At 47.2% G+C, this 11,151-nt stretch overlaps 1 protein-coding gene across 3 annotated transcripts in view; it reads right to left on the bottom strand.

The window, feature by feature from the left end:
- The window catches only part of Plce1 (phospholipase C epsilon 1), a 300,309-nt gene extending 290,718 nt beyond the window's left edge, over positions 1-9,591 (bottom strand). For all 3 annotated transcript variants that reach the window (XM_021196340.2, XM_021196332.2, XM_029538628.1), the window contains exon 1: positions 9,366-9,591. The gene's annotated coding sequence lies outside the window, so the exon portion shown is untranslated. The remainder of the gene's footprint in view (positions 1-9,365) is intronic.
- Positions 9,592-11,151: the final 1,560 nt, after the last annotated feature.

Raw genomic sequence — 11,151 nt, 5'->3', positions numbered from 1 at the left:
GAGTTCCAGGACAGCCAGGGCTACACAGAGAAACCCTGTCTTGAATGAATGAATGAATAAAGAAAGAAAGAAATAAGAAATAAGAAAGCTAGAGACTGAAGAGGGTATCTGGCATCAACTTGTAGCCTCAAACTCATAGGTGTGCATGTGCATCCATAGCATGCCCCCACGCTCTATACACACACAAAGACAATACATAGAACTGTCCTTGTATTAAAGATTGGCTGACCTTTTAAACAGGTGAGGTACTTTAAGACATGATTGCTGAGATGGTGGTGGTTTTTTAGAAACACGCAGCATGGCTGGAAATAAGCACACTCCCTCGTCCCCTGAAACTAACTTGATCTGGGTTTGCCTGTCTGGGATATGAACAGGCTTCACCTGTCGTCAGCCATCCTATGGACTTGACATTGGAGAATCCCCAGCCATTCTCAGTCAGTTCTGGGCGGTCAGAAAACCTAGATCCAAGAGACGTCACTGGCCAACACACGAAGATGCCACACTGCTGCTGCTGCGTGATCCTCCAGAAATGCATGGCTGGAAAGCTTCTGGCACAGATGCAGCATTCCATGCAGATTCTAGAAGTTCTTGTCTTCGCACTGACTCAAACACCAGCCCCTGTCTATCATGGTACTAGGAATGGAACCCAGGGCCTCATGCATGCTTGGCGCAGCACCCTGTCCCTAAGCTGTCTCCTCAGCCCTGAGATTCAAAACATAATGGAGCATACTTCTGTCCCAAGCACTGCTAGTTTTGCTAATCTCTACCACTGTGAATTTTTAAATCATGCCCAAGCCACAACTGAAAGAAAAACCTCAAACCCTGTAAACCAGGCAGAATCCAGAACCAACCAGCCTGCTGAGCAGCGGACAAAGAACTCAGGCTCTGCCCTGTCCTCTGAATTCATTCTGCCTTTGTGGGTATAGAACTGGAGACCAAATATCATGCCAAGAGTCTTTAACTTCCGTGAAAATTATCCACCTCCCAGAGATTGACAAAAGAGGCTGGCGGGAACCCTGCAGTTCTTCCCAGCAAGGGCTTCCCTGGTGAAAAGATGATCAACTACGAAGTCTGATCTTGTTTAGCAGAATAGCAAATGAATGGGCACTTTCTTTAGAAACGACAGCGTTTGAAGCAACTCTGGTGATATTCAAATTAAAGCACGTTACATGATATTTTAATCCCAGACGTGTATAGCATGCACTGGGTTGCCACGCCCACTCTAGTGGTGATTCACAACAGGCCTGAAAACCTGGAACGAGTCCTGAGGAAAAGAATCTCAAGGAGATTCAGCCTCCTAGAGTCCTGGCATTTTCAATAATCTATATACACAAACCCTATCCTGGCATTTTCAATAATCTATATACACAAACCCTATCCGCATGCTAGTATGATATATGCTCTCTTTCAATATTATTGTCTTTGAAGATTAAACTTTTACCATAGGTGAAATTCCCTTAAAGTCAGTGTTCCAAAGTCCTGATAATTCCTTAAATCCAGGAGCTTGGAATTCAGCAAGAAGGTTACCTATTCGTTAACATTCTAATTCACTTCTAGTAAAGACTGGTGAAACTGATTAAGCATCACAAAGAACAGAGCCAAGCCCAGGGCAAAGCTTAGAGCAGTACACCTGTGGAAGTTATGCTCATATGCAAGTATTTACCAAGGCCTAGGACATAGGGGGGGATGTGGTATTGCATTATTCATGAGATCTGCCAGAGCAGAACCCCCCAAAACAGGTTCTTCCACTAGGCCCAAAGGAACAACATAATTGAGGATTTACTGGGGACCCCTGACAGTGGGGTTTAACTATTGACTAGCCTTGAACCTGGCTTCCTCCTCAAGGGGCCTGGTCCCACCTCCTGGTCTTTTGTCCTTAGTCTTGTGTCATTGTAACTGCGGATGTATCCTGCCCCGCTTTTCTTGTTTGTTCTGTATTAAAGAAGTGATGCTCATTTTGATCAATACATTCAGTTTTACACCCTCTCTCCTGTGGACTGTCACTCATCCGACGAATCCTCGCTCTCCTGCAACCAAGAGACCCGTTCCCCACAGATCAGGGACCCAAAGTGAGGCCAGTCTGTGGCACTGGGTCACATGTGTTTTTCCCAGATGATATTCTTTCCACTCCCTGGATTTTCCATACTCAGTAATATTATATAGTTTAAACTTACAATGAAGTCATCAAAACAGTGTCTCTCCTTGCTTCTGCCTCTTTTGATTCTGAATAAAGAACCTGCACTGTTTAAATACTACAATGTAGCTAGTCGCTCCTACCAAGAGATAAAAATACACAGTTGCCAGCTGACTTCTGGGTGAGGGTGCACCCACAGACCCCCTTTAAAAGAGACCTTTCACAGTTACTGTGAGCGGTGGGCGGCGGAGGCTGTGGCCTCAGCAGACTCACCACCAAGCAGGGCGATACAACAGGTCTCACTGATAATGAACCTGGCTGGCACTAACTGGCCAGTCCTATCTATTAGCCCTGTGAAGATCGGCTACTCTGTTTTGTTTCCCTAGGTACTTGGCTCTCACCCTAGGGCTCCTGACCTCAATGAAGGGATACCACCATCTGGGTGGGGGATGGGGAGGACACTTGCAAACCTTTGCGCCTTAAAGCTAGAGGGCAGAGTTTATATTATATTCCAAATTTGGAGCAGAAGCTGGGGGAGGGGGAGGCTGAAATACATCATCGTATACTGCATACCCCAGGCCTGCCAACTGGCTGGCTGGTGGGGTTCTAAGCAAGGCCTGTAACCTCTGCAAGGGGCAGTTACTGTGCAGAAGACCTTGAGACCTCAGAGACCTCAGCGACCTTCACTGCAGTGAGGAGAAGAACTTACATTCTTTTCCTGCTATACTGCTGGGTCTACAAAAGCTCATGCCAGCTAATATGTGTTGAATTCTTACTTTATAGTAGGCGGTGTTCTCAGTAGTTCATGTGAATTATCCCATTCCGTTTCACAACCTGTTACATAAGTAACACTACTATCCTCCACTGTGAACACCGGGGAATTTCAGCTACATATCTTGAAGGGGGCCACACCAGTTATTAGCAGTGGAGCCAGGATATAAACAGCCCAAGCAACTTGCCTCTAGAACCCAAATGTATAAAATGGGGACGAGGAAAAATCAAGAATTACATTTCTTTCACATCTACATCCGAGGATTAAAGATCAAGCATAGTGTGTTTTAGGATGAAATCTCTCTCTCTCTCTCTCTCTCTCTCTCTCTCTCTCTCACACACACACACACACACACACACACACACACACACACTACTCCTTCCTTTATGCAAAATATAAGGCAGCGTCCCATACACAAAGCAAGTAATCACAGGACCACGCAAGAGACACAGAATCAAAGGCTGAGGTCTCCACTGCTGGTACCTCACTCACCAGGCTGAGGTTCCAAACACTCCTAGAACACTGTTAAAAAAACCAGACAAACAACAACAACAAAAACCCTGGTCCGAATAATAATTTCCCAGGATTAAGATGCTTGAGAGTCAAAAGAAGCCTGGCAGAACACCATCACCAACAAAATCAAAAGAAAAGACTGCCGGTCATTGAAAGACCTAAGAGACCCTGATCCCCACCCTGACACTAAATAGCTCCGGTCTGAGGAGCAAAGGGGCCAAGGGAGGAGGAATTTCAGGCTGGAAGGAGAGTTCGGAATAGGCGAATCCATTAAACAGGCAAGGGTGGGCCAGTAGAGCCTGGGGGATGGGGGGGAGGGGCGCCAGAGCCAGCAGCCTGTGGTGAGGAGGGAGGTTCAGCAGGAACAGAGGTAGAAGGGGTGCATGCCTCCACTCACCCAGCCTGTCCCTCAGGCTGCAGCTGTCAAGCACAGTGACAAAAGAATGACAAGAACTTAACAGGACTTCAAAAACCAGTGTCTGAAGGGAAAACAAAACAGCTTACTTTGCCCTTCTCACCAAATCAAACACTGCTTCTCCCTTACACACAGAGCCACGACTCGGGCTCTGCAGAAGTGCCTGCTTTGGGAACCGTGAGGCTCCCAAAGAAGAGCACAAGGAGACTTGGACCCACTACATGGCTGTGCCTGCGATAGCTGTGGGACCCTGGGCAAGATACTTAACCTCTTAGTGCCTCCTGTTTCCATCTGTTCCATTTTCTCTTCCATGTTGCGTTCTGATTCCTAAACTGCCATGATAAATGACTATACGTTGACTGGTTTAAATAATACAAATGTATTACTGCAGAGCCCTGGAGGTCGAACGTCTCTGATGGGCTTCCAGGCTGGTTCTAGGGAAGAATTCATTTTCTAGCTTTTTCTCTACCCTTCAGACTGGAACCAAATTCAAACACCCACACAAACTGTGACAATATTTCACCAGCTCTCTGCCTGCATCCTTGACCTCTTTTTACATTATGCAGAACACCTCTCTCTACAAATAATGGCCCTCCATCTCCCTTTTATAGGGGTTGAGAGATCAGACTGAACCCACACAGAAATCCAGAATCGTGTCTTACTTTAAACTCGTCTGCAGGGTCCATTTGGTCATCTAAAGTGGTATATCCACAGATTCCAGAGACTCACTCTTGAGTATCCTTGACCTCCCACATACACCTCCCAAACCCCAAACTACAGACTCTCACAGCCAAGAAACCACAATGCTAGGAGCGAACTTGTTAGAACATGCGAGGGCCTCTGCAACGCTTTAAAGTGCTTCAGATGAATCTTCTTACTCACGCCTCAGTGCAACCCTGAGAAATTATTTTTATTACCTTACAAAACAATTGTTTGTCCCGTGTTATAGAACTGGCTGGGGGCAAGATTTAACCAGGTAAGTTTCATCTGAAGTCTCTGCCTTTGATCAAAGGGGTGTCCGAACATATCCCTTTCAGCCATGATAACTGGTTGGGAGAAAACACAAAGAGTGTTAAGGGACTTCAAGAGGAACTTGTGATCCCTGGCTAGAGACAGGGACCTGCGGAGTCCTGGGAAAATGAAACAGGCAGAGAGCAGAGTCCTGAGAACATATCCTCATATGCATAAGAGAGGATGTGCTTACCAAAAGCCAAGAAGAAACCACCTAGACCTGAGATTTCAGGGGGGTAAGGAGGTATAAAAAGTCCATTCCTATCTCTAGCTAGAATAACCCCACAGTTCCATCTGACCTTAAAGAACGAATTCATGTGACTTCCTGGAGAGACTTCCTATTGAGTGAGGTGGATCTGGACCTTATGAAATGGGCTGAAAAGCCTGGGGACCCTGATGGGCCAGCAAAATGGTCCTGTCATTACTAAGCTTGCTTTACACTAAGGCTAAGCCGTCCCCTTCACCACAACAGTTATGGATACGCAAGTCCCCATGTGCCACAGGATTCAACACAGTCCAGTGGTGTCTCTGCTATCCACAATGAATGACCTCTCTTCTTTCAGTTCCCATATAGTCAATGGCTACAACTCAAGAATGGCTGGCAAACAGAGAGAAGGGTCAAACCACACAATTGCTATGCATGCCTGATGGGGTGGCTTGAGTAGTCAAATCTTTCAAACCTCAACCACTAAACAAGTTAGTGATAGCCTTATCTGAATCTTCCCAATGCGCTGAGTTAACGCTATTAAGGTTCACCCAGTTGCATGTGTGGCTCAGGAAATGGATTCTGGAGACAACCAGCCTGATTTGATTGAGTCTAGGCTGTGACTCAAAACACATTAATCTTCTGTTACCTCTATTTTCCCATTTTCTAAATGGACTTAATAATAGAAGTCTATACTCCTCAAGTAGAAACTGAGAAACTAGCCACCATGTAGAAGTCATTTTGACGGTGTCCACATAAGGTGGCGGATCTCAACCTCCCTAATGCTGCGACTCCTTCATTCAGTTACTCGGGTTGTGGTGACTCCCCTCAACCATAAAATTATTTTTGTTACCACTTTGTAACTATAATTCTGCTACTGTTATAAGAAGTAATAGCCAGGAGTGGTGGCGCACGCCTTTAATCCCAGCACTTGGGAGCAGAGGCAGGCAGATTTCTGAGTTCGAGGCCAGCCTGGCCTACAAAGTGAGTTCCAGGACAGCCAGGGCTATACAGAGAAACCCTGTCTCGAAAAACAAAACAAAAAAAATAAATAAATAAAAAATAAATAAGAATAAAAAGTAATGTAAATGTATTTTGGGGGCAGGAGTTTTCCAAAGGAGCGCGATCCATAGGCTGAGACCCACTGACATAGGAGTGCATATACCCAGTATTACATAACTCCACTGTCCACTGTTTATGAAGTAAAGTCGTATGAAGTTGTTATTAGCTAAGGAAAGGAGAGACTATTGCAAAGTCACAAAAGGCCAGACCAAGTTTTGTTGCCAAACCTAAATCCATGGAAGGATCCAGGTGAAGGATCAGATCGCTAGCACTTCTGCCCTGTGAAATACAAATGGAAGAAGCTAAAGTGCTAGGCACACTGTCTAGTGTTGTTTTATCAACACAGACGGGATTATAAATGGGAAACTCTAAATTTACAGGTAGATTTCATTTGGAAACCAGTTCCCTTTGGAGATTAACTCTGTGGAAACAATTCTCTAGGGCAGGCATTTCTGAGATGATAGCAGGGACCCATGTTTGCACTGTCTACCAGCCACATGGAGCATCCAAGCACTTAGATGTGACTAATTTCATTTATTATAACTCATTTAAACTTAACCATATGTGCCTAGTGGCTATCATATTGACAATACAGCCGTAGAGAGCTATGCTTCCAATGTGGCCCAGGAAAACCTACTTAAGCCATAACTCAACCAAATTAACATTGAATTAACAAGCCTGAGTTCTTCATCCAGGAAGCCCAGAGGATAAGAAGAGTCTTAACTTCCTTGCCAGGCCCCACAGCTGGTACACTCGGATGTATGCTTCCTCTTTTTCCATTCCCCATCTCATCAATCCACAGCTCCCATCTTCTCCACCCAAGGTTCATGAAGCTACATACTTTTCTACGTCCCATCAGTATCTTCCATCACTTGACAAGTAGCCCCCAAGGAAAGTGTAAGAGCTGGGACAGAAACAGTCATCCTGTGCAGGCTGCTTGTGGAAGGCAGGGACTGCCAACTCGTGCATGTGCACACACACACATACATACACACACACACCACGCACACACACACACACACACACTGACACACAGACACAGACACATACATACACACATACGCATACACACCACACACACACACATACATACACACATACGCATACACACCACACACACACACACATACATACACACATACGCATACACACCACACACACACACACACATACATACACACATACACATACACACCACACACATACAGACACATACAGACACACATACACACCACACACACACAGACAGACATACACATACACATTATACACCACACACACACACACACACACACACACACACCCCTACAGAACAGCCATGCTTTATGAAAATGCCCCCTCTACTTAGAAAACCTCTCACTGTGCCCAATCCCTTTCAGTTTTCCTTTATCCATTTCAAAGTTTGTAACCAACTGCACACGCCATCCAAGAGCTATCCAGTATAAGATGAAAGATCAAAGAGACTTGAGACTGACAAAAAGAAGGAAAAAAAAAAAGCAACCACCTTCATTGGACGCTAGCTTCGCCCCATCTGTTAAAGTATAAAATTTTTATGACAAAGGTCAAACTGGAACACATCCAGGAGCTTGTCTTACTAGAAGGACTGGAGAAGAATGTCCCTCCAACTTAACCTCACCTTTTACCTGGTCTGGAGCCAAAAATGACCAGGAGGCACTCCTAAGCAGAAAGTAAATTTCCCCTGGAGGCTTCAAGTGAAGGATGTATGGATGGTAAATGCTTCTCTAAATCCTTGTGGTTACATTAATTCATCTAAAATAAAGCTTTACTTTGTACAAACCAGAGTCTTAACATTTAATGCCTGCCCACAATTATTTCTAGAGAGCCTCCAAGGTGTAGGAATCAGGCCAGGAAAGTCTCAGCGAATACCGTGGGCGAGAAAAACGTGCTATCTGCATAAAGCACACAGATCCGTGAAGGTAAGTAAGCTGCTTCAGCAATCAAAGCAGAGGGAGGATGCCGGCTGTTTCAGGCTGGGCCAACAAACTGGAGGGTGAACGCCTCCAGTTAGCATCTTAGCATCTAGAACCGCCACTGTGGAGGCTGGGGAAAATCAATGAGGAAGAAGAGAACATATTCTACAGCAGCGGTTTTCAACCTTCCTAATGCTGCAGCCCTTCATTCGGTGCAGTTCCTCATGCTGGGGTGACTCCCAACGGTAAAACGATTCTTGTTGCTTATTCATGACTGTGATTTTGCTACTGTTATGAATTGAATTGTAAATCTCTGTTTTTTGATGGCATTCGGCATCCCTATAAAACGATTGGTCTGGTAGCGAACCACAGGTTGAGAACCTTTGTTCCAGAGCATACTGTCAAGCATGCTTCAGAAAAACCACAACTGTGTAAAGTAATTGAGGGATGGCGGGCTCTTCCTCCATTGACAACTAGGAAACTGTACTGGCATCGAGGAACCATCTGCAAACACTTCCCAGGACCGGCTTTCGACTATTCCTCCTGGGTTCCAATGTTCCTGGCTTTAGCTGTGCCTATTCTGTGACCTTGGCATCACCCTGCCCCTACAGGGGGCGTCTTGTTGCAAAAAAAAAAAAAAAAAAAAAAAGTTGAGAAAACCCACTAAAGCTGATCAAATTGTGAACTATGTACAAAAAAAAGTTTTGAGCCAAGTCGACTCTAGTTATTCAAAGAGCTTATTTTTTTAATGCACAGAAATCATTTAATGACCAATATTTCCTATACAAATTGATTTAGTCAATTGAACCAAGTGTGCCACGGCTTAAATAAATGTAAGGAGGGGAGCACGTAATACAGGCCGTGGCCAGAGAATTGAGTATCTGAGTTATTTAGAAGGAAAAAGCATAGCCATTCTCGAAGTCACCAGTTAGAGCGAGACGGGTCCTGTACTCTAGTTCCTAGGATTTCGCAGATAAATCTCTCCGGAACTTTCCTTGAAATGTGTTGTTGAGAAAGGGACTTTTACTTTGCTTTGTGCTGGCCACTTCCACACTACACACACACACACACACACACACACACACACACACACACAGCGTGAAGTGGTGAGCTGAGGCCAGAGTAACCGGGTGACCTCCAGTCTCGCATTCCCCAAGGGATGACTGCCCGGGCTGTCCCCCTGGGAGGCGGGAGCCGCTGGCTGGGCCACCAGGTACGCAAAGTTAGGCTACTGCCCGGAGCGTCTACAGCCCGGAGAGCACCCAGCCCAGCTCTCCGGATCTGCGGTCCTTTGGGACCAAGCTACAGCATCTCAAGCTCACCTTAGATCTCCAGCCAGTCGTGCGGCGGGGCGGGAATGCCGCGTCCCTGGGGACCTGGTCCACGCGCTTGCGTCCCCAGAGTCGTGGAGAGTCCGGGCTACCGAGTGTCAGCCGCACAGCCGATTCCCAGGAGCGAGCAGGAGCCGGGCAAGTGCCCGGGAGCACAGCGGGGCGCGCAGCCGCCGTCCGCCGCTCCAGCCCGCCGCCCACCCGCGCTCCGGGCTCAGCCCGCGCGTCCCTCGCCCTAGCAGTGCGCGCTGCCCGGAGTCGAGCGGAGCGGGGCAGCACGGGCCCCCGCCCTGGGCCGGGCTTTCCCAGAACTCACCCGCAGGGTGAGAGGCCGCGAGCGCCACCGCGGGCCGCCGGGCGACCAGGGGAGCGGCTAGTGCCTGGCCCGCCCCCGACTCGGCTAGATGGGGCCCGCCCCCACCACCCTGCCACCCCACCCTAGCAATCCGGGCGACCCCCGCCAGGCCCTCCTGGCCGAGGAGTCCCAAGAGCCACTCTCTTGTCTCAGATCCAGGAGGGAGCCGGCTACAGCTGCAATGGATCACCTTGCTCCCGGGAAGGCGGGAATTCTGCACACCTCCGGGGCAAGAGGTCCTCTCGCACTGCCTCTCCTCCTGCTGACCATCCCTGGGTGACAGACCGGGAGACTGAGGCCCAGGTTATTAAGTGACTTGAGCAAAGTTACTCTAATAGGTGTCAGCGGCGAGACTCCCACCTCTAACTCATCCATTCATTTCGCCAGTGCTTGTAGAATGCTATCTATCATTGTGCCCCAAGACACCCCTCTTGCTGTGTGTGACCACCCATGCCTGTGACCTCTTAAAAAGAAAAAAAAAAATCGTGCCTGTTTGTTTTTTTGAAGCAAATCTGGAGATTTTCACAGCTGCCAGAAATTGCCGGCTTTGCATAGAGCGTCCTTGGCTACTGGCAAAAGTTTTATGCCCTGTCTGCAGTTAGGAGAGCCAGAGACCTGGAGAAAGCCCAAACCTCCTCCCGTTTGCCTAAACCTGTGCCTTCTCCTTTGTTGCCTGCCTGTTTTACAGACACCCCAGGCCTGACATTCTCTCCCACATTCAGCCAGGCCCAGGACCGATTCTTTAGGACCCACATCTCAAGTCTGTCTTTTCCATGGACCAAATCAACCCTCCACACCACAGCCAGTCTTTCTCCTCAACGACTTTAATGCAGAGATCTTCAATATTTCCATACTAACTCCCCATCTTGTGAGGAGGCCACCATGCCCTAGCCAGGATAAGCCACACAGAAGGATGCGTCCAGCCCTCATCCTTCCCCAACTGTACCTGTAACTTCGCTGAGCTGTGTATCTGGATCATGGCTGCCTCCCACAGGTTCATGCTCAGTTTAGGTCCTTTAAGGAGATCTCCCCTCCTCGGAGCCTCCAGAGCACAGGAGAGGCTGGAGCAAGAATGCACAAGACAGCCAAAGAATTCTGCCCATAAGAAAAACCTGCCAGCCCGATCCTTACACTGTTTTGCTGTTTTCTTACCACTGGGATTTTAATGAAAACTAATGTAACTGCTTCCCACTAAAGCTGGTTCAGGAAGGGCTTAGCAGAAGGCTTTGGGGGAAAAATCTTTGTTCGTTAAGTATCAAGATTTTAGTTTTAGACCAACAATAAATAAATGGTCATTTACTCCAACCATGGACTTGGGCAGGTAAGTGGTGAGGTCAGCAAAAAGTACCTTCCTGGTAGATAAGCGGATCGGGCTTCAACGTAAGTATTACACCGTGATTTGTATAGTTCATTTAATGGAGC

The sequence above is a fragment of the Mus pahari genome, chromosome 1, assembly GCF_900095145.1.
Source record: "Mus pahari chromosome 1, PAHARI_EIJ_v1.1, whole genome shotgun sequence".
In the NCBI taxonomy this organism is placed as follows: domain Eukaryota; kingdom Metazoa; phylum Chordata; class Mammalia; order Rodentia; family Muridae; genus Mus; species Mus pahari.
This window is presented reverse-complemented; position numbering and strand designations above follow the sequence as displayed.